Here is a 21,812-nt window from a genome sequence, read left to right as displayed (position 1 = left end):
GAGTTTCTGACAGAGGACACCATCCTTGTCGCTTCCTATCATCTAGTGGCTTCTGTCAAAGCTTGGCATACCTTTGCTGCTACAAACGCTTTCTCACACTCTGTGTTCCTCCTGTATGTGTCTGTTTCTATGTCTGACCTCTTTTGTTAGATGTGACTCCGCCAACATTACAATTAGGACCTACCTATGCTCTTGTGACATTTTCTTAATGTAAAGGTTACATTCACCTCACAGGGTTTGAAAACTTCAGTGTATCTTTTGGGAGGATATAATTCAATCCATAATGTTATGTTTAACTCTTAAAGAAATATTAGATAGAGAAGAAACCATGGCAAACTCTCAGCCATAGAGAAGGATAGCCCCCCAGCCCCCACCCACCAAGAAAGGCTATTGACGTGATTCTAATTCACAGTGACCCTATAGGACAGAGGAGAGCTGTCCACATTTTGTTTCTGAGACTGCAAATCTTTGGAGGGGCAGACCGCTTCATCTTTCTCTCCCAGAGAGGCTGGTGTGTTCAAACTGCTGACCTCGGAGTTAGCAGTCCCACACATAACCCACTTATACCTGGCCTCCTTATACAAGAGCGTCAAGAACCATCTAGTTGTTTCCAAGTCATCGTAGCCCAGTAACTGCTACTGTGGGTTTCTGAAGCTATAAAATTTCTTTAAAAAAATCATTTTATTGGAGGCTCGTACAATTCTTATCACAATCCATACATACAGCCATTGTGTCAAGCACATATGTACATTTGTTGCCATCAACACTCTCTAAACATTTGCCTTCTACTTGAGCCCTTAATACCGGCTGCTCATTTTCACCTCCCTCCCCTCTTCCCCCTATCCCACGAACCCTTCATAATTCATAAATTATTATTTTGTCATATGTTACACTGTCCGACGTCTCCCCCCGCCCTCTTCTCTGCTTGCTGCTGTCCATCCCCCCAGGGAGAAGGCTATACGTAGCTTCTTGTAATCAGTTCTCCCTTTCTACCCCACATTCCCTCCACCCTCCAGGCATCGCCACTATCACCACTGGTCCTGCAGGAGTCATGTGTCCTGGATTTCCTGTGTTTCCAGTTGCTATCTGTACCAATGTACATCCTCTGGTCTAGCCAGATTTGGAAGGTAGAATTGAGATCATGATAGTGAGGGCGGGGGGGGAAGCATTTAAGAACTAGAGGAAAGTTATATGTTTCATTGTTGCTACCATGTACCCTGACTAGCTTATCTCCTCCTCCACAACCCTTCAGTAAGGGGGTGTCCGGTTGGCTACCCATGGGCTTTGAGTCTCCTCTCTGCACTCACCCACATTTACAATGATATGCTTTTTTGTTCCTTGATGCTTAATACGTGATCCCTTCGACAGCTCATGGTCACACAGGCTGGTATGTTTTTTCCTTGTGGGCTTTGTTGCTTCTGAACTAGAAGGCCACTTATTTATCTTTGAGCCTTTAAGACCCCAGACGCTATATCTTTTGATAGCCAGGCACCATCAGCTTTCTTCACATTTGCTTATGAACACATTTATCTTCATTGATCTTATCAGGAAGGTGGGCACCCACTTACATGATTTTTAATTCTTTGATGTCTGATAACTGGTCCCTTCTATACCTCGTGATCAGCAGGCTGGTATGCTTCTTCCATGTGGGCTTTGATGGAAGCTGTAAATCTTGATGGAAGAAGAAAGACTCATCTTTCTCCCATAGAGCTGCTCATTTGAACCAGTAACCTTGTGGTTAGCAGCCAAACCCATACTCCATTTTGCCACTCACATTCCACATAGAAGGGCATTAAGAATTGAAGTAGTTTTCATTGTTTAATATAATAATCATTATTGGAATTATTCATCCAACATATATTTTAGGATATTTAAGATTTGGCATTATAGTAATTTTCTGCTATTAAACAGTTGGGGGAAATATTTTTTTCTTTAAAAGAGAGTGTACTGTGAAATGGTTTTTGTTACTCTTTTGTTATTGTTAAGGAAAATTTGCTTGCAAAATATATTTAGGGATGGGAGTCATTTTGAAGAGACTTCACTGTTCAAATCTGGAATGATTTGAGTATCAGAATAAATAATATCATTACTGAAGTGGAGAATGCATTGTTAAAATAGGAACCCATCAGTCAATATGTGAAATAAATAAGCAAGCTCTTCCTTTAGAAGAGTTGTGTATTGAGATATTAAGACAAAATAACACTGCCCCACAGGGGTCTCCTAGCTGTAATCTTCACCTTTCTGGCAAAGGGCCTGGTAGGATTAAACTGCTGTCCTTTGCGTGAGCAACTACTGATCCACCAGAGCGCATATTTTAGAAAAGTATAGACAAGTTAAGATAGACAGAACAGTGGGGTTGAAAAGCATCACTGGATGCTAAAACTAGTGGACAAAATTCCATACCATATAGTTTAAAAGATTGTCCCACAGCTTGCTTACTTATTTGGAAGGAAGACCAGTAATTTGAGAATGGAGAAATTAGTGAACATTAACAATGTGATCAAAAGTAACACCACCAATACTGGATTTAAACTTACATGTTCCTCCTGATATGATGCACTAAGCATCACCATCTCTGTAATGTTCCCACCAAAATGCATAGCCTAAATCTAGTCATTAGGAAACCTGAGACACACTTAAAATGAGGAAGCATTTATTATGAGCTATAAGTCTGATATATTAAAATTTCTTGATTTTGATAACCATACCATGATGGTATGTTCTAAGGAAACACACAAAGAAATGTTTAGTAGTGAATGGACATGTTGTTCCAACTTATTCTCATAGTCCAAAAAAATTAATTGGATGAATGGATGGATGACAAGCAAATAAAATAAAATGTAAACAGTTGGGGAATGGTGTAGATAAAGGGTTGTGAGAGTTTCGCACTTTCTTCTTGTAATTTTCTGTAAATGCAAAGAGATACTGAAACAAAAACTCAGTGCTTTTTAAAAAAAACTTAGTGTTCCCACTGGGATTTGAAGCCTGTTTTACTGTAATGAGCCGAATTATTCCAGGTGTATAAGAATAGAACATTCATATTAGGTTCAAACCTCAGAATTGTATCCTTTGCTCTAGTGATAAAATTATTAATATGATTATTATGTGATTAATAACCCCTGTCCTTCAAGAAAGTGTAATTTGTAGTATGTATACTTGTGAGTCATGTTAAATTCTTTATGTTAAGTGTACCATAAGAATTCAGAGTATTAATATTTTAAGTTAATGCACTTAGAGAATGTACATCGACAGCTATTTCAAGTGACACTTCAAACCACTGTGTCCATTCTCTCCCAGCCCCCACCCTACCTACTCTCTATCTCCTCCTCCTTACCTAAGTCAAGTGTAGCAGACGTAGTTTTCTCTCCTCTGTTTGATACCAAATCACGGTCAACACTCTATAAAGGTGATAGGTTGTGTATTAAATTGCGAAAGATGTTGTTTTATACTAAGAAATTGCCTAATTTTTTACACTGATTTTAAATTACAATTGTGTGTTTTTGTTTAAAACAATAGGCTAATTATTAAATGGTAATTAAAATTTTTGTTAGTATTTCACCTTTTTAAACCTGTATATATATAATATATTTACATTATTTCTTTATGTCTTTTAACTTTCTCAAAGTATAAGTTATATGGTCTTTATCCTCAGAAACATGATTCTATTTTTGTAGCTCAGAGGAGAATAGTACTTTTTGTTTTTAGTGGAAATAAAAGCTGGTAAGTCAAAGGAAAACTCAGATTAAATTGTACTATATTTTAATTTTATTATACATCTATCCTGTTTAATGATCATCATGAGACAAACACCATCATCAATTGAGATATTGCCTGCTATGTTTTTTCAACTAAGACTAAACCAAAAGCATGGGTTAAAGTAGTAAGCTAATAAGAGCCACATATGTGTGGATTTATGAGTATATTTTAAGCAGGACTTTAAAATTATTTTGATATTCCTGTGTGAAAAGAAATATTATTATTAATAATAAATCATTGTTTCAACATGGAAAGTTTAATAGTTCTCAGAGTAAAGATTAATGAATAAGCATTTCAGCAAATGAATTGATTTTGTTTTCCGCTGAGTCTTATGATAATTATTGAGGTTTTTTGGTGGGGTTTTTTTTTTAATTCCATGAAGAATTTCATAGGTTATATTCAAAATGTATAAAGTGAAACATCTTAATCGTATTCTTAATCATTTAATGAGAAAATGACCAGGTGTCATCCTATAAAATCATTTTATAAAATTTTAAATTCTTATTTACATCAGCAGGAATCCAGCAACAATAATCTTTTTCCAATTTTTTTTTCACAAAAGAAAAGCTTGTAGTTAGTTCAGGGATCGTTTGCTGGCCCTTAGGAGCGTTTTCCAGTCCAGTCTGTTGGGGCACCGCGCCCTGGCCCCAAAGTCCACTTTCAGCATTCCCTGGGGACCTTGCCACTCCATTCCCTTGCTGTTCCGCTGCACTCCCCAAGTGCTTTGCCTCGGTGTGGTGGGATCAGGTCAGGTGCAATTCCCACTCTGTGTCTCCGGTGCTGTCCCCTGTATCGCCCTTAGTCACTGAGGGGCATCATGTCTCATGTTGTTCTCTCTGTGGACTGGCTGCTCTACTCAGGAACATCATCCTCATGGCCTGGTGGGCCAGGCTGTGCTCCACTCTCTCCTCCTGCCCCTTCATCTGCTCCTGTGTGCTCTGATCAGATATGTCCATCTCCCGGAGCTGCAGAATCAATGTCGTCCTTTGAAACAAATTCTTTTTGGGGGAGGGGCAGGAATCCACTTAATTTTTGGTGCTGGGGAGGCTGCCCCAGCACCAATTTTGTTTTTATAAGCAAGAACATCACTGTTTCACATCAAGATATGAGCTAGAATTTTTATTATACCCTATTAAGTAACTTATTCTTACTGTAAACTTATTTCTGTAATCTGAATAAAAGGTAGCACCATATCAACAACCAAAAGGTAGGGCAAAAAATACTCTTGGAAGGTAGGCAATCAATACTAGATTATTTTCAAAAATTTTAAATGTTTGCTAAAGCTTTCCCAAACACTGAACTCTGAGGAAGAAATTATTGGAGTGTCCTTTATAGTTGAGAGTGGGAAAGAAGGACCCTGGATTGGAAATCTGTTTCTTACATCAAATGTTTTTGCAGCATCTGCTTACATTTAATGTGAAAAACATTGATTATCTGATCTCCCAACTCTATGGGTTCAAATAAAAATAACTCCATAAAATACACAAAAAAGTACATTTCTTCCTTCCACCAGTATTATGAATCTCTTACTCACCTAGTGACCATCCAATAAAAATAGCATGATAGTAAATTCACCTTAGTGCTAGTGTTTGCGCTCTTGAAAAAGCTGCTTTTACTTGTCTTGATTTATTCATTCAGCATAAATCATGTACTGATGTTTGTGCCAGGTATTATGGTTAGACTAAATTACACACATGGAAGATGTCCTTCCTGTGCTCAAGTTGCTTAACACAGGCAAAATGAATGTTGACCGTGCAATATGGTAAATGAGGTAAGAAAGAATACAATATACTATGGGTGTGTTGATGAAACACCTGGCCCACCTTGGGTGGTTTTAAGAGTCAATGGCTTTTAGCACCGATGAAACACACAACTTTCCTCCGGTTCTTTGGTGCTTCCTTCCCCCGACTATCATGACCTCAATTCTACCTTACAAATCGAATTAGACCAGAGCATGCACACTGCTATAGATAAGAGCCCGTAACACAGGGAATCCAGGATAGAAAAATCCCTCAGGGCCAACAAGGAGAGTAGAGATACCAGGAGGATTTGGGGAGGGTTAGGGGAGAAAGGGGAAATTGATCACAAGGATAAATCTATAACCCCATCCCAGAGGGACAAATAACTGAAAAATAGGTGAGAGGCGATGGAGGACAATGTAAGATATGAAAACAATAATCTTTAACTTATCAAGGGTTCATGGGGGAGGAGGAAGAAATGGGGAGCTAATATCAGGGGTTCAAGAGGAAAGAGAGTGCTTTGAAAATGATGATGACAGCATATGTGAAAATGTGCTTGACATAAATGTATGGATTGTGATAAGAGATGTAAGAGCCCCCAATAAAAGTACTTATAAAAAAAAGTCAATGGCTTTTTTTTTCTCGTATTTATTGAACACTAACACCAAGCAGTGCTAAGTGTTAGGAATACTGCCAGGAACAATACAGACATGATTCCTCCCCTCCTGGGGATTAGGATCTATCTTACAGATTTCACATTTGAAGCAGTGGTTCCCAATCCTAGTTTGAACATTGGAATCGCCTACCCAGGCTTCTCAAACTTTAGTCTGCATAGGAATTATTGTGATATCCTTTTAAAGACAGATTGTGAAAAAACCATTAAACTGGGAACAAAAACTATTTTAATTAGCTATTTTAGAATCCTGGAAAATAAATTTTAAAAGCCATTGTTGCTCAATAGATCTGGAGTTGGACTTGAGATTTCACATTAATAACAAGACTCCAGCTAAGGCTAAGATCTCTCAAGAAGCTAAATCCTAAGAGTTTCAAGGAAAGTTATAGTCCCTTATTTCTCTGTCGCCTCCCCAACCCATGCCAAGTAAAAATTTCTGGGAATGGAGTGATTTAATAAATCGAATATGATTCTGATGGGCAGCCATATTTGAAACCCACTATTTTAGAAGGTTATTTAGAGAATGAGGTAATATCTGAGCCCATTCTTAATCTAACACTTAACATTTCTGTTTAACCATAAAAATCTAACATTGTAAGTTATGGAAGTTATCTTTGTTCAGATTCAAAAGACTTTTTTTTATTAAAAGATCATTTTATTGGGGGGGGTGCTCTTAAAACTCATAACAATCCAAACATCAATTGTATCAAGCATATCTGTAGATATGTGTTGTACAAATATTGCCCTCATTCTTTTCTAGACATTTACTTTCTGTTGAGCCCTTGGGATCAGCTCCTCTTTTTCCCCCCATCCCCCTGGTGACCCCTTGTTACATTATAAATTGTTATTATTTTCTCTCTTTTTCCCAACAGTTTTAGTGGAATTTAATTCCGGTATCACATTCACATAAATACAGATTTACATCTCCTATATTCCTTAAAGAAATATTTTAAAACAAACAAAACCTAAAAAGAATAACAAAGTAAAACAGATAAAAACCTCAATCGAATCGTCAGTAAGGTTAATCCTTACCTGTTCCTCCTTTTGGAGAACAGAGATAAAATGATCGGAGCTCTCATGATACGTGTTTAGCGTCTCCTTGTGGGCAGGACTATATAAAAAAAAAACCTCAATCAAAAAGAAAGCAGAAAATATTAAAAACTGGAACAAATTTAAATGGATCATAAGGTAACTCAAATGATAAGATGCTAAATTTTTTCCTTGATATTGTTTATTTTTAAAATAATTTTATTGGGGGCTCTTACAGGTCTCATAACATTACATACATCAATTGTATCAAGCACATTTGTACATATGTTACCGTCATCATTTCCAAAACATTTTCTACTGGAGCCCTTGATATAAGCTCCTTTTTCCCTCTCTCTCTCACCCTCATGAGTCCTTGATCAATTATATATTGTTATTATTACTTCGTATCTTACACTGTTGTCTCCCTTCATCCACATTTCTGTTACTCGTCCCCTATTCAGGGGCTGCCTATCCAACCTTGTGATGGGTTCCCCCTTCTCCCCCTTCCCCCTCCCTGACTATCCCTGTACCCTCATGATATCTCTCCTCCCACTACTGTTCCTGAGGGGTATATCTATCTGGAACTCCATGTAGAGCTTGTATCTGTACAGTGTGTGTACTCGTCTACCAGATTTGTAAGGGAGAACTGGGTCATGGGAGTGGGTGGGAGTGGGGAAGCATTCAGGAACTAGAGGAAGGATGTGTGTTTTGTTGGTGTTATACTGCACCTTGGTTGAATCATCCCTTCCTTATAACCCTTCTGTGGGGGGACAGCCAATTGTCTACAGACAGGCTTTGGGATTGCACTCCAAACCCCCTTGTTCACATCAAAGTTGTAAAAGACTTACTTATTCTCGTGCAAAATTATTTTAAACTTTTAGTTTGCATTTGCAGCTAATTGGATATTGGTTCTATCCCATAAGGCAAAGTGAACTTGATCATCTACTCACTAAAGTTGGCATAATTACTTGCTAAGAAATGCAGGTGGCCAACAAACAATCCTTGAACTAACTACAAGCTTTTCTTTTTTGTCACTGGTTTGTTATTGTTGTTTTGCTGTATATTGTTGCTTGGTTTTGCTCTGTCTTGTTTTTGTGCATGTTATTATCCCCTCAGGCTTGTCTAAATAAGATAGGCTGGATGAACAATCTGGAGGAGAAAACAACGGGACTGAGAGTTCCGGGGGGACATTGGATAAAGGGAGGTGGGGGGAAAGGTAGTGGCATTAATAAACTCAAGGACAAGGAAACAAGTCATCCAAATTGGTGGTGAGGAGGGTGTGGGAAGCCTGGTAGGGCATGATCAAGGGTAATGTAACCAAGAGGAATTGCTGAAACCCTGGTGGGGCTTGAGCATGATAGTGCGACAGGAGGAAAGTCAAAGGAAATAGAGGGCATTTATAGAAGTCTAGATAAAGGCATGTACATCTGCAAATATATTTATATATGAGGATGGGGAAATAGATCTATGTGCATATATTTATAGGTTTAGTATTAAGGTAGCAGAAGGACATTGGGCCTCCACTCAAGTACTCTCTCAATGCAAGAATACTTTCTTCTATTAAATTGTCATTCTGTGATGCTCACCTTCCCCACACAACCGCTGAAGATAAAGCGGGTGAATAAGCAAATGTGGTGAAGAAAGCTGATGGTGACCAGCTATCAAAAGTTATAGCGTCTTGGGTCTTAAAAGTTTGAAGGTAAACAAGTGGCCATCTAACTGAGAAGCAACAAAGCCTACATGGAAGAAGCATACCAGTCTGTGTGATCATGAGGTGTCGAAGGGATCAGTTATCAGGCATCAAAGAACAAAAAAATCATATAATTTGTGTGCTCACCTCCATGAGACGATCACTGAAGATAAATGGGTGCATAAGCAAATGTGGCGAAGAAAGCTCATGGTACCTGGCTATCAAAAGATACAGCGTCTGGGGTCTTAAAATGCTTGGAGGTAATCAAGCGGCCATCTAGCTCAGAAGCAACAAAGCCCACATGATAGAAGCACACCAGCCTGTGTGATCACGAGGTGTCTAAGGGATCAGGTATCAGACATCATCAAAACAAAAAATCAAATCATTGTAAATGAGGGGGAGTGTGGAGTGGAGACCAAAAGCCCATTTGTAGGTCACTGGACATCCCCTTATAGAAGGGTCTCGGGAGGAGATGAGCCATTCAGGGTGCGATGTATCGACGATTAAAAATACAACTTTCCTCTAGTTCCTAAATGCTTCCTCCTCCCCCACTATCATGATCCCAATTTTACCTTGCAAGTCTGGCTAGACTAGAGGTTGGACACTGGTACAGATAGGAACTGGAAACACAGGGAATCCAGGGCAGATTATCCCTTCAGGACCAATGGTGTGAGTGACGATACTTGGAGGGTAGAGAGAGGGTGGGTTGGAAAGGGGTAATCGATTACAAAGATCTATAGGTGACCCCCTCCCTGGGGGACAAACAACAGAAAAGTAGGTAAAGTGAGACATCAGACAGGGCATGATAGGGCAACATAATAATTTATAAATTATCAAGGGTTCCTGAGAGAGGGGGAAGCAGAGAGGAAAGGGGAAAATGAGGAGCTGATGCTAGGGGCTTAAGTGGAGAGCTAATGTTTTGAGAATGATGAGATCAATGAAGGTACAAATGTGCTTTACACAATTGATGTATGTATGGATTGTGATAAGACTTGTATGACCCCCTAATAAAACAATTTTTTTAAAAAGCAATGCAGGCAATATACAATATAGTAAAAATCTTTTTAAAAACATATCCCCTCCCCCATGGCATTTGATGAAGGGAGAATAAATAATTAACATCTTCCTAATATATTTAATAATTTGAATTTGAAAGGCTAGGCTTTGATAACAACAATACCCCTAACTTTAGAGTAAACATTTAGATACTTTTTTTCCCAGCAGTCAGTTGTTCTTTAGATGTTAGAGATTTTCATGAGTTGATATTATACAGACCTTGATTATGCCTTTTGTCTCTGGGAGCACAACATGTCCTGATATGCAGCTACAGAGAGTCGCTGTCTTCCTTGAATTTCTAGACATGAGTATGCACCTGACCATCCTGGAAACATTTTTCCTGCCACTGCTCATGGAGTTTACATTGTTTCTGGTCGCACAGTAAAGGAGAAACCTATTTCTAACTATAGACTAGCATGCCCTTGGATTTTGTGGAGTGATATCATGGCTTGACTAAAGTTGGATACTTATTTCCACCCTGTTTCTGCCCAAGGCCAGGTGGAATTGCTGTGCCCTGAGTCGTTCTCATCTTTCTAGAAAATGACTGTTTTGGGTTCTATAATATACTCAGAAAAACATTCCTTTCATAATGTCTATTTTCTAGCCTTCCAGCCCCTACATGTGCTTATATTATTGCATATACAAGGGGATAACTCCCCCTCCCCTCCACCCCGTGGAAAAAAAACAACAGAAGTTTTGCTACGTGGAGCTTTCGTAGTAGGGATTTTTCTCACTAGGCAAGCATAGAGCAACTCACTCTGAGTTGGTGCACCCAGTGGTGTCACCTGGGAAGTTTCTCTCCGATCACAGTGATTTTTTTTTATAAAGGCAGTTTCTCTCAAACCTCATTTTTCATGATGGCCAATTAAAAAAAAAATTTACTGGGGGCTCGTATAATTCTTATCACAATCCATACATACATCCATTGTGTCAAGGACATTTTAACTTTTGTTGCAATCATCATTCTCAAAACATCTGCTTTCTTCTTGAGCCCTAGGTATCAGCTCCTCATTTTCCCCTCCCTCCCTGCTCCCCTCTCCCTCATGAACCTTTGATAATTTATAAATTATTATTTTGTCATATGTTATACTGTCCAACGTCTCCCTTCACCCACTTTTCTGTTGTCCAGCCCAGAGGGAGGAGGTTACATGTAAATCCTTGTAATCGATTCCCACTCCCTACCCCACCCTCCCAGTAACACCACTCTCACCACTGGTCCTGAAGGGATCATCTGTCCTGATTCCCTGTGTTTCCAGTTGCTGTCTGTACCAGTGTACATCCTCTGGTCTAGCCAGATTTGTAAGGTAGAATTGGGATCAGGAGAAGAAGCATTTAGGAGCTAGAGGAAAGTTGTATGTTTCATCGTTGCTACACTGCACCCTGAATGGCTGGTCTCCTCCCTGCAGCCTCTCTGTAAGGGATGTCCAGTTGCCTACAGATGGGTCTTGGGTCCGCAATCTGCACTCTCCCTCATTCATAATGATTTGATGTTTTGTTCTTTGATGCCTGATACCTGATACCATTTGCACCCATTTGTCCTCAGCAATCATATTGGGAAGGTGAGCACACAATGATAGGCTTTTTTGTTCTTTGATGCCTGATAACTGATACCTTTGGCACCTCGTGATCACACAGGCTGGTGTGCTTCTTCCATGTGGGCTTTATTGCTTCTCAGCTAGATGGCTGCTTGTTTACCTTCAAGTCCTTAAGACCCCAGATGCTATATCTTTTGATAGCTGAGCCCCATCAGATTTCTTCCCCACATTTCCTTATGCACCCACTTTGTCTTCAGCGATCATGTCGGGAAGGTGAACATCATGGAATGGCAGTTTAATAGAAGAAAGTATTCTTACATTGAGGGAGTACTTGAGTGGAGGCCCAGTGTCAATCTGCAATCTTAATACTAAACCTATAAACATATGCACATAGATTTATTTCCTCATATATAAATATTTTTGCAAATGTACATGCCTTTATTTAGACCTCTATAAATGTGATGGCCAGTTTAAAAGAACAGTATGGCTGTGAACATTTTTTTTTCTGATTGAGAAAATGCTACAGAAATGTTGTGATATTGAACACAGCTTACAAGGACAGCGCTATGGGAAAAACTCAAGTGTACGAGTGGTTTTTTCTTGTTTCACAAAAGGTGAAATGTTGGTTGATGATGAACCTCATTCGAGATGTGTGTGAACTTCCCAAAAGGATAAAAATGTCCACTCGTAGTACATTTGGAGTTTGTTCCACCAGGTCAGACTGTTCATCAAGCTTTCTATTTAGAGCAGCAGTTTTCAACCTGTGGCTTGTGAACCCTTTGGGGTCGAACGACCCTTTCACAGGGGTTGCGCAATTCATAACAGTAGCAAAAGTACAGTGATGAAGTTGCAATAAAAATAATTTTATGGTTGGGGGGTCACCACAACATGAGGAATTGTATTAGAGGGTTACGGCAGTAGTAAGGTTGTGAACCACTGATTTACAGGTTCTGAAAAGATTCCATAATAGTGTGAGATTAAAAAGGTCTGATTTGTGGCAGACAGGGATTGTTTTTGCCAGATGACACTGTACCTGCTCACACAGCAATCTCATTGCATCAGTTTTTGGCAAAAACAAAAACAGCATGCCTCTCTTGCCCCACGCACCTTAATCACCTGACCTCACTCCATGTAACTTCTTTTTGTGTCCGCAGATGAAGAGGGACATGAAAGGACAGCAATTTGATGACACAGAAAAGGTGTAGAAAAAAAAACAGGGGATGTGTTGTCCAGTCATCCAAACACATGAGCTTGAAAAATGTTTCCAGGAATGGAATCATGGATTTGACAAATGTATTAAGTGTATTGGAGAGTAGTTTGCAGGTTATAAAGTTATTTTGTAAAAACAAGTTTAAATACATAACTTTCGGAAAGAAAACTCCAGGGTTTTTTGGGGGGTGGCGGGGTGGGGTATCCCCTCATTTAAATCTTAGAAGAAAGGGCAATTCTGTGGTGTAAAATATATATTTTTAAAAGTTGTTCAGAGATAATCCCATCTTCAGCATTTGCTTTAATGTTTTTAATTGGAATGGTATAGACTAGCGGTTCTCAACCTGTGCGTCACTACCCCTTTGGATGTCAAAGGAACCTTTCACATATTTCTGATGGTCTTAGGAACCAAGACACCACTCCTATCCATCACCAGGCAGATATGCCCACATATCAGTACCCAGCTTGAAGACTGTTACCCGTGCTACATCATGCTTCAAGACAAAATTTCATTTATTTGTCGTTAGAAATAAATATTGCACAGTATAGAATTACATATTATTTTTGTGATGAATCACTATGCTTTAATAATGTTCAATTTGTAACAATGAAAACACATCCTGCCTATCAGGATGATGATTCATAACAGTGCAACATTACAGTTATGAAGTAGCAACGAAAATGATTTTATGGTTGGGGGTCACCACCACATGAGGAGCTGTGTGAAAGGGTCGCGGCATTAGGAAGGTTGAGAGCCACTGGTTTCGACCTTGTAATAAAGGCAGACCTTAGCCTTCTAAAGGAATTACATGTAACTTGCCCAGACCTTGAATAGATTAGAACGGTCAGCCACCCAAAACCTGAGCAAAAATCTCCATAGTGAATACTTACCCAGGAGCTGTTTGCAGTGTGGGGTAGGGAGCATGATCTTCTTGGCAGTTTCAGAAAACAGAATTATCATTCATTAATCTTGATGAAATGTACTAAAAATTCAAAAAATGATTCCAACTGATGAAGCACTTTTGAAATCTTTTGAATTATCGTATGAGTGAGAGCCTTGGGAAATCCTGTTCCATATTAGCGCACTATCTTTCTGTACCCAGTACAAAATAAAGGGATTAGAAATGAGGGAAACATCCCAGTCCTAGTCCTTTTATATGTTTTTGATATAGCTGATCCGATTGGCCTTTTCTTCTTCTTAAACAGAAAAGGGGCCACATGCAAGAAGCAGTGGAGTGACAAAGGCAAGATTCCAGAGGAGAGGCATGGTTAGCAAGAGAACAGGCGCTAAGTGATGTTCAATGGGGAAGCTAAGTGGATGAAACATGGTTGAGCTCAAGGAGCATGAGGAGTTTGATGTTTAAATACCATGAAAATAAAACTAAAATGAAGAGTTGCTAGTACTTAAAGTTCATGTGTTGGGGCAATACTTGTTATTTTCTACAATTCTCCCTCTAATTTTCCACCAACTTTGTTGGCAGGGTAACTGAGAAAAGTAATTTAGCCCGTGAGCCATAGTTCTAATTATCACCCTATAGCGTAATGAAGGCCTGCATCTTATCTTTTAGTTACGTGCTAGAATAAACACATAGTTGAACTATATATAGTCCTTATCTATTTTTCAAAAAGAATTGTGTTGATATGACTACAAAATTAAATTTTAATGTTATTAAGAACAGAAGTTAGTTAAAGAAAAAATAAATAAATTTGGTACTGTCATGCCACTGGAAAGCAAACAGTTTGATTTTTAAATAGACTTAATTAGAACTCTAAGGGAGCAGAGAGAGAATATTTTTAATAAAACTTTTTATTTCCACTCATGATTTTGGTAGAATTCAGTCAACTTGGAGCATAATAGCTCTTGTTCAGTGATAGCTCTGCAGTGTGAGAAATGCATGTTGAATAACCAGATGATGTTTTAACACAGTAATGATCCTTGTGAAATTGAATCTGGTGGGGGGTGGGGAACAAACATGTTCTTTCATCTCCATTATTGAAAGGCCAGGACTTTAAAAGGCGGCGTACCTCATTTTATTGCGCTCCGCTTCATCCCACATCATGGTTATTGTAGTTTTTACCATTGAAGGTTTGTGGCAAGGCTGCATTTAGCAATGCTGTCGGCGACATCGGCGACATTCTCTCAACCATACGTGCTGACTTCAAGTTTCTCTTCAGTTTAGTAATTCTACTAAGAACTCCAATTTCTGAGCACAGCTGTGGCATAAAGATTCATTATGGCTTAACTAGAAAAATGGCCAAAAACTTTCTTACGTTGAATCACCATTTTGGAGACTCTGAGACTGGTTCCATGTATTAGAGGTTTCTTAATGAAAGCATGTATGAGATAAACTGCTCTTCAGCAATCAGGCTCTGACTTTTAAAAAATTTTTCTCATTAAAATTATTCATCATGCCTGAGTTGACTTTGTGGCACCCATCCAAAACTACTGTGGTTCTTTGCCCTCCCTTTAAGAGATGACCCCAGGATGATCTGACCTCAGTACTGATGTAATATGCGGGCATATTTGCTGAGATTGCAGAGATTAACTAGTTGCCAATTTGCCAAACCTAGAATGTTACATGGGAGCGCCTGGTGATACAATGGGTGACTTGCTGGGCTGCCAACCATGAGGTTAGCAATTCAAATCTCCCAGCCATTGTTAGGGAGAAGGCAAAGGCTTTCACTCCCATAAAGCATTGCAGTCTTGGAAACCCACAGGGGCAGTCCTATCCTGTCCTATAGGGTCTCCACGAGTCGGAATGGATTTGATGACAGCGAGGTGGGTTTTTTTTTATGTTTTTAAGGATGTTACAAAGCTGATATTACACAAAAACCATTCATGTATTTCAGACTAAATCCCTGTATGTGTACTTAAAAGCCTGTATGCACCCACTTGACCATACAAATGCCCATTTATACCCATAATACATATATTCTTAGTATATGTAGATGTCTTTTTTTGTTATGAGTCAAAAGTTAAAGTATTCAGTGTGTGTGTGTGTGTGTTTGAAATTGCCTTAAAGTATAGTTAATTAACAAGTATTTAATTGAACAGTTTCCAAGTATAATGTAGTTTATTTTTTTAATAATTGATGAATTTGTTAATTTTTTTATAAATTACTTTATTGGGGGCTCTAATAGCTCATTACAATCCATACATCAATTATATCAAGCACATTTGTACATATGTTGTCATCGTTTTCAAAACATTTTTCAATTTAATTTTTTAATTTTAATAATTCATTTTATTGGGGGCTCTTACAGCTCTTATAACAATCCACACAGAAATTATATCAAGCACATTTGTACATGTTGCCATCATCATTTCTAAAACATTTTCATCTGCTTGAGCCCTTGGTATCAAATCTTCTTTTGTTTCCCTCCCTCCCACCCTCATGAACCCTTGATAATTTATAAATTATTTTTATTTTCATATTTTACACCATCTGCTGTCTCCCTTAACCCACATTTCTGTTGTTTGTTCCCCTAGGAGGTGGAGGAGGAGTGGGGTTGTATGTCAACCATTGGGATCAGTTCCCCTTTCTCAGCTTCTCACCCCACCTTTCCCCTACTCTTATGTTATCGCTACTCTCATGATTGGTCCTGAGTGTAATATACAGTGTAATGTGATATTAAAAGGGAAGCAAATTCAAGGCCAGCTTTTGCTAGCCAGCCGTTCCCATGTTTGTCCACAATAGGAAAGCCTGAAGGTAACAGGTCTGTTCCTTTGCCTTGAGGTTGAGGTGAGAGGAAGAGAATGCCTCCGCTCTGAACTTTGGGACATAGAGAAAAATGAGTTCGGGGGCAGATGTGCAAGTTGACATAAAAAGTAGCAATAATAATGTGGATGAAAGTATTTTCTTTAACTCGACACTCAGAGCTTCCTTTCAATCATGTACATGCGACTTTACTTACATTTTAGAGCATTTCTGCTTTTAACTTTTTAAATGTTTATTTTCCCTTAACATTTGAGAAGAAAACTTTTTTAAAACATCACTTTGAATTCAGTTTAACCTTTAGCAGCATTATTTAATGCCTACCATGTACCACTTTTATGTTAAATACTGATGTTGAAGGTCACAGAGTTGAGCTTGTCTTTCTGCCTCTCTTTCATCTTCTCCAAGTATAATGTTTAATTAATGAAAATGATATAAGCACCAGGCTGGAAAACACCATGGTTTCCTAGCAGCATATAGTAGACCACATTTGGACTGTGACTCTTTAATAACATGAAACAGTTAAGTATTGTTTTTTTCTTTTTTCACATTTTAAGTTTTTGTTTCAACTGATTTTTCATTGCAAACAACTAAATCCTCTGACCAGTTTAGCCAGCATAGGATCATATACAAAGGTGGCCAACAGATTCTAACCAGACCAGAGAGTTATCTCTGAAACTGTCAGCAAGAACTTTTTCAAGCACATTCTAGAAACTACTCTAGCAAAACAACTATTTCCGCCGGCACTAGGCAGTTAGAACGCATGAATCAGAACCCCACTATCATCCCCAAATAACTCAGTGCCGCTAGCAGCATGCCAAGTCTCCCCTAAGCTAGTTGGGGCCCCTGGGTGGTACAGTTAATGAGTTTGGGTGCTAGCTAAGAGGTAGAAGATTTAAGTTCATCAAGAAGCACATCAGAAGAAAGGTCTGGCAATTATCTTCTAAAATATCATACATACAAACCCTATTAAATACAGCCTACTCTGACACACGAGATGCAGGGAATATGAATCGGCTGATTTTTGGAGGAGAGTTGAATCCTCAGTATACTTACTTACAATCCCACATCACGCTCTGTGGCTCTGCTTGCTGAGTAGGTACCCACCTCACCAGAAGAGAGTCTGCAAATGCTAATTGTCTGGTTTCTGCCTTCCCAAGATTAGAGTCATTATATAAAATGCCGAGAATATAAGGAAATTTTAAAAACATTTTATTAGGGGCTCATACAACTCTTACCACAATCCATACATATACATACATCAATTGTATAAAGCACATCTGTACATTCTTTGTCCTAATCTTTTTCAAAGCATTTGCTCTCCACTTAAGCCCTTTGCATCAGGTCCTCTTTTTTTTTTCCCCCTCCCATCCCGCTCCCCCCTCCCTCATGAGCCCTTGATAATTTATAGATTATTCTTTTGTCATATCTTGCCCTATCCGGCGTCTCCCTTCACCCCCTTTTCTGTTGTCTGTCCCCCAGGGAGGAGGTCACATGTAGATCCTTGTAATCAGTTCCCCCTTTCCAACCTACTCACCATCTAATCTCCCAGTATCGCCCCTCACACCCCTGGTCCTGAAGGTATCTTCCACCCTGGATTCCCTGTGCCTCCAGCTCCTACATGCACCCGTGTACAACCTCTGCTCTATCCAGACTTGCAAGGTAGAATTCGGATCATGGTAGTTTGGGGGGAGGAAACATTTAGGATCTGGGGGAAAACTGTATTCTTCATCGGTGCTACATCGCACCCTGACTAACTCACCTCCTCCCCTAGACCCATCTGTGAGGGGATCTCCAGTGGGCGACAACTGGGCCTTGGGTTTCCACTCTGCACTTCCCCCTTCATTCACTATGGTAAGATTTATTTTTATGATGCCTTATATCTGATCCCTTTGGCACCTCGTGATTGCACAGGCTGGTGTGCTTCTTCCATGTGGGCTATGTTGCTTCTGAGCTAGATGGATGCTTGTTTATCTTCAAGCCTTTAAGACCCAGACACTATCTCCTTTGCTAGCCGGGCACCATCAGCTTTCTTCACCACATTTACTTGTTCACCCGCTTTGGCTTCAGCAGTTGTGTCGGGAAGGTTAGCATCATAGAATGCCAATTTAATAGAAGAAAGTATTCGTGCATTGAGGGAGTGCTTGAGTAGAGGCTCAAGGTCCTTCTGCCACCTTAATACTAAACCTATAAATATAGACCCCATCCTCATATATATATTTGCATGTACACATCTTTGTCTAAACCTCTATAAATGCCCTTTGCCTCCTAGCTCTTTCCTCTATTTCCCTTGACTTTTCACCTGCCCCACTATCATGTTCCGTCCCCACCTGGGTTACAGCTATACCTCTTCGTTACGTAACCTTACCTTGATCATTCCCTACCAGGCCTGCCACTCCCCCTCACCACCAATTTAGATTCCATGTTGTTCCCTTGTCCCTGGGTTTGTTAACACCACTTCCTTACCCCCCACCTCCCCCTATCTCAAGTCCCCCCAGAACTGTCAGTCCCGTTGTTTTTCCTCCAGATAGTTCATCCAGCCTGTCTTATTTAGACAGACCTGTGGAGATAATAACATGCACAAAAACAAGACAGAGGAAAACAAAGCAACAGTATACAACCAGACAACAAAACAACAACAAACCACTGACAAAGAACAAAACAAAACACATCAAGAAAGAAAAGCTTATAGTTAGTTCAAGGATTGTTTGTTGGCCTTTAGGGGTGTTTTCCAGTTCAGTCAGTTGGGGCACCATGCCCTGGCCCCAAAGTGCACTTTCAGCATTCCCTGGGGACCTTGCCACTCCATTCCCTTGCTGTTCCGCTGCACTCCCCCAGTGCTTTGCCTCGGTGTGGTGGGATCAGGTCAGGTGCAGTTCCCACTCTGTGTCTCCGGTGCTGTCCTCTATAGCGCCATTGGTCACTGAGGGGCATCATGTCTCATAGTGGGGCCAGCCATGTTGTCCTCTCTGTGGATTGGCTGCTCTAATCAGGAACATCATCCTCACGGCCTGGTGGGCCAGGCTGTTTTCCACTCTCTCCCCCTCCCCTTACATTTGCTCCCGTGTGCTCTGATCAGATATGTCCATCTCCCGGAGCTGCAGAATCAATGTCGTCCTTTGAAACAAATTCTTCTCGGGGGAGGGGCAGGAATCCACTTCGTTTTTGGTGCTGGGACCAGCCTCCCAGACCTCTCCACTGGTTCCCTACTCCATGCCGGAATCTTGCATTCACACCTTGCGGCACTGGGTTGAAGTCTGGTCCCACTTTCCATGTGGAGATATAAATAGTACCTTCCCCTTGGGTGGGTTAGTGCCCCATGACCCTGCTCCCCTTTTCTTCCTTATATTCATCCTTTTATTTTCCTTTCCCCACCTCCTCCCCAGTTGTCTACCATGTGCATCCGTGGTTTTCATCTCGTCTCTGCCATACTACACAGTCTTCACCCCAAAAATGTTTGTATACAGTAGCTTTTTCCCTATAATATAAGGAAGTTGACAACACTTTGGGACAGTCAGGGGCAACAAGTGGCCACACATACCAATTAATTTTTATATTATATTATAAGTTTATTAATTTATACTATATTGAGTCATTCGTGTGCTATATTAATTTTCATTTTTAATCTTCATTACATCATTTAGAACTTCCAGGTGTTAGATACAGGTCACTGTAATTTGCTGGAAAGTTAATCCTTATTTTTGTTACCAGTAATCAAGACTTTTTCTCAGTGAATCACACCAACTGTTACTTCCTCTAACTATAGTCATTCTTGAGCTCAAAGAGATCAGGTTTCCTCATCTGCCACCCTCTTGGCATTTGAACTGGGTGCTCCTCGGACGGGGAAGGGAGCAGTACGATACATAGTAGGATGTTTAGCAATATCTCTGGCTTCTGCCCAGTAGTTATCTGTCACACCCCCTTTTCTCATTATAATAATCAGCATTGTCTGCAGATATTGCCAAATGTCCCATGGGGACAAAAATCCCCCATGCTGAACATCACGATCTGGGAGCAATGTCCTTGCTTGGAGGTGGGGAAATCCTAAGGGGTGTTTCAGGCTTACCTCAAAGGGTCGCACTCTGAGTCCGAATTGACTCCACAATGACGACGGGTGGTGTGCTGTTTGTGGAGGAGACTAGCAATCACTAAAAATAGAAGAGGGCAATTATAGCAATAGACTGAAAACCGTTTGCGCAAATGTCGTCTGCATCCAGTGATTCTGGATCATCAGGCCATGGGAATGGTGGCGTGACTGACGCAAGGTAACAGACTGAGGGCAGCAAAACCGCAGATAAGGGTGAACTGCGCCTCATCCTCTTTCTCTCCGTGAATGGTCTTGACAGTGGGCACCTGGAATAAGGAAGAAAAGTTAGTCCCTACTTTGCATTTGAACTTTGTGTGGCAGAAGTTCTGTGAGCGGAGTGAATACGTATTTCTTTTCTTTTTTTCTTTCTTGAATACGTTTTTCTTAAGGTTGTCATGGAACAAATTAAATAGAAGTATCCATTTTGTCATTACATTAAATTCACTTGAAAAGATGTTCCCACTGTACAGATATTAGCTATTATGTAGTCAAGATTTGGAAGTGAGCCTGGAAACCCTCTCTAAATAACCTTCTTTCCTGTTATAATTCAGAGTATATGTGGAGAACTCGAGATAAGCTATATGAATAGCTTTTTTCTTTTAATTCTTTCTGCAGTGTTCATTACGTTATACATATTTTCACTCCTTAAAAAAATGATAGTTTATAAGAGTAAAACGGATTTATATGTTAATCCCTAACTACTCCAAGCAAAGATAAAATAGTAAAATATCAGTTTAATGACATTTGGTTTCCCGATAAATTTCAAAGTTGACCTGCGTTGTATAGCTACTTTTTCACATTAACCTCCAAAATTGCTAACCTGTTTTAAGAGTTTAAGAGCACAGCTTTGCAGAATTAAAGAGTTACATCAAATTTCCTTATTTTAGTCTTTTCTTTTACTTCTTAATAACTACCGTTTGGTAAATGTGAAGCAATGATTAAATTTCTTTTCAGTAAATAATTCAACTTTTTAATCCAAGTGGCTTAAGTTTTGATACTAAATTAGCAGTGATAAAATATTATTGTTTTCGTAGGGCTGGAAAAATTGACATAAAATGTTTATCTCGTTCTTTTTAAAAAGTACTCATTTTGAATAGCTCTGGGTTAATGTTGTTCCACAGTACCACTATTTTCATGAACACTCACATAGAATTAGGCATAAATTAGAAATAGTTTTAAATGTAATAAAATACTTATTTGTATTTGAGTGATTAGGTATTTACAAACATGGTTCTTGACCATCTATTGGTAATTTGGAAAGTAACAAATTTTCTGTGGGTTGTATTCTTAATATTGGTGCCATTATAAATTTTCATATTGTT

General features: G+C 39.5%; 1 protein-coding gene and 1 non-coding gene across 8 annotated transcripts in view; both read left to right on the top strand.

The window, feature by feature from the left end:
* The window catches only part of MBD5 (methyl-CpG binding domain protein 5), a 457,957-nt gene that overhangs the window by 290,844 nt on the left and 145,301 nt on the right, over window positions 1-21,812 (top strand). The gene's annotated exons all lie outside the window — the stretch shown is intronic.
* LOC142425171 (U8 small nucleolar RNA) lies at window positions 7,178-7,307 on the top strand. The gene has a single exon (XR_012779531.1). It is a non-coding gene; the product is annotated as a U8 small nucleolar RNA (small nucleolar RNA).

Source organism: Tenrec ecaudatus, chromosome 13 (genome assembly GCF_050624435.1).
Source record: "Tenrec ecaudatus isolate mTenEca1 chromosome 13, mTenEca1.hap1, whole genome shotgun sequence".
NCBI classification, from domain to species: Eukaryota; Metazoa; Chordata; class Mammalia; order Afrosoricida; family Tenrecidae; genus Tenrec; species Tenrec ecaudatus.
Note: the sequence above shows the minus strand (reverse complement) of the source record. Positions and strands in the feature narration are given on the sequence as shown.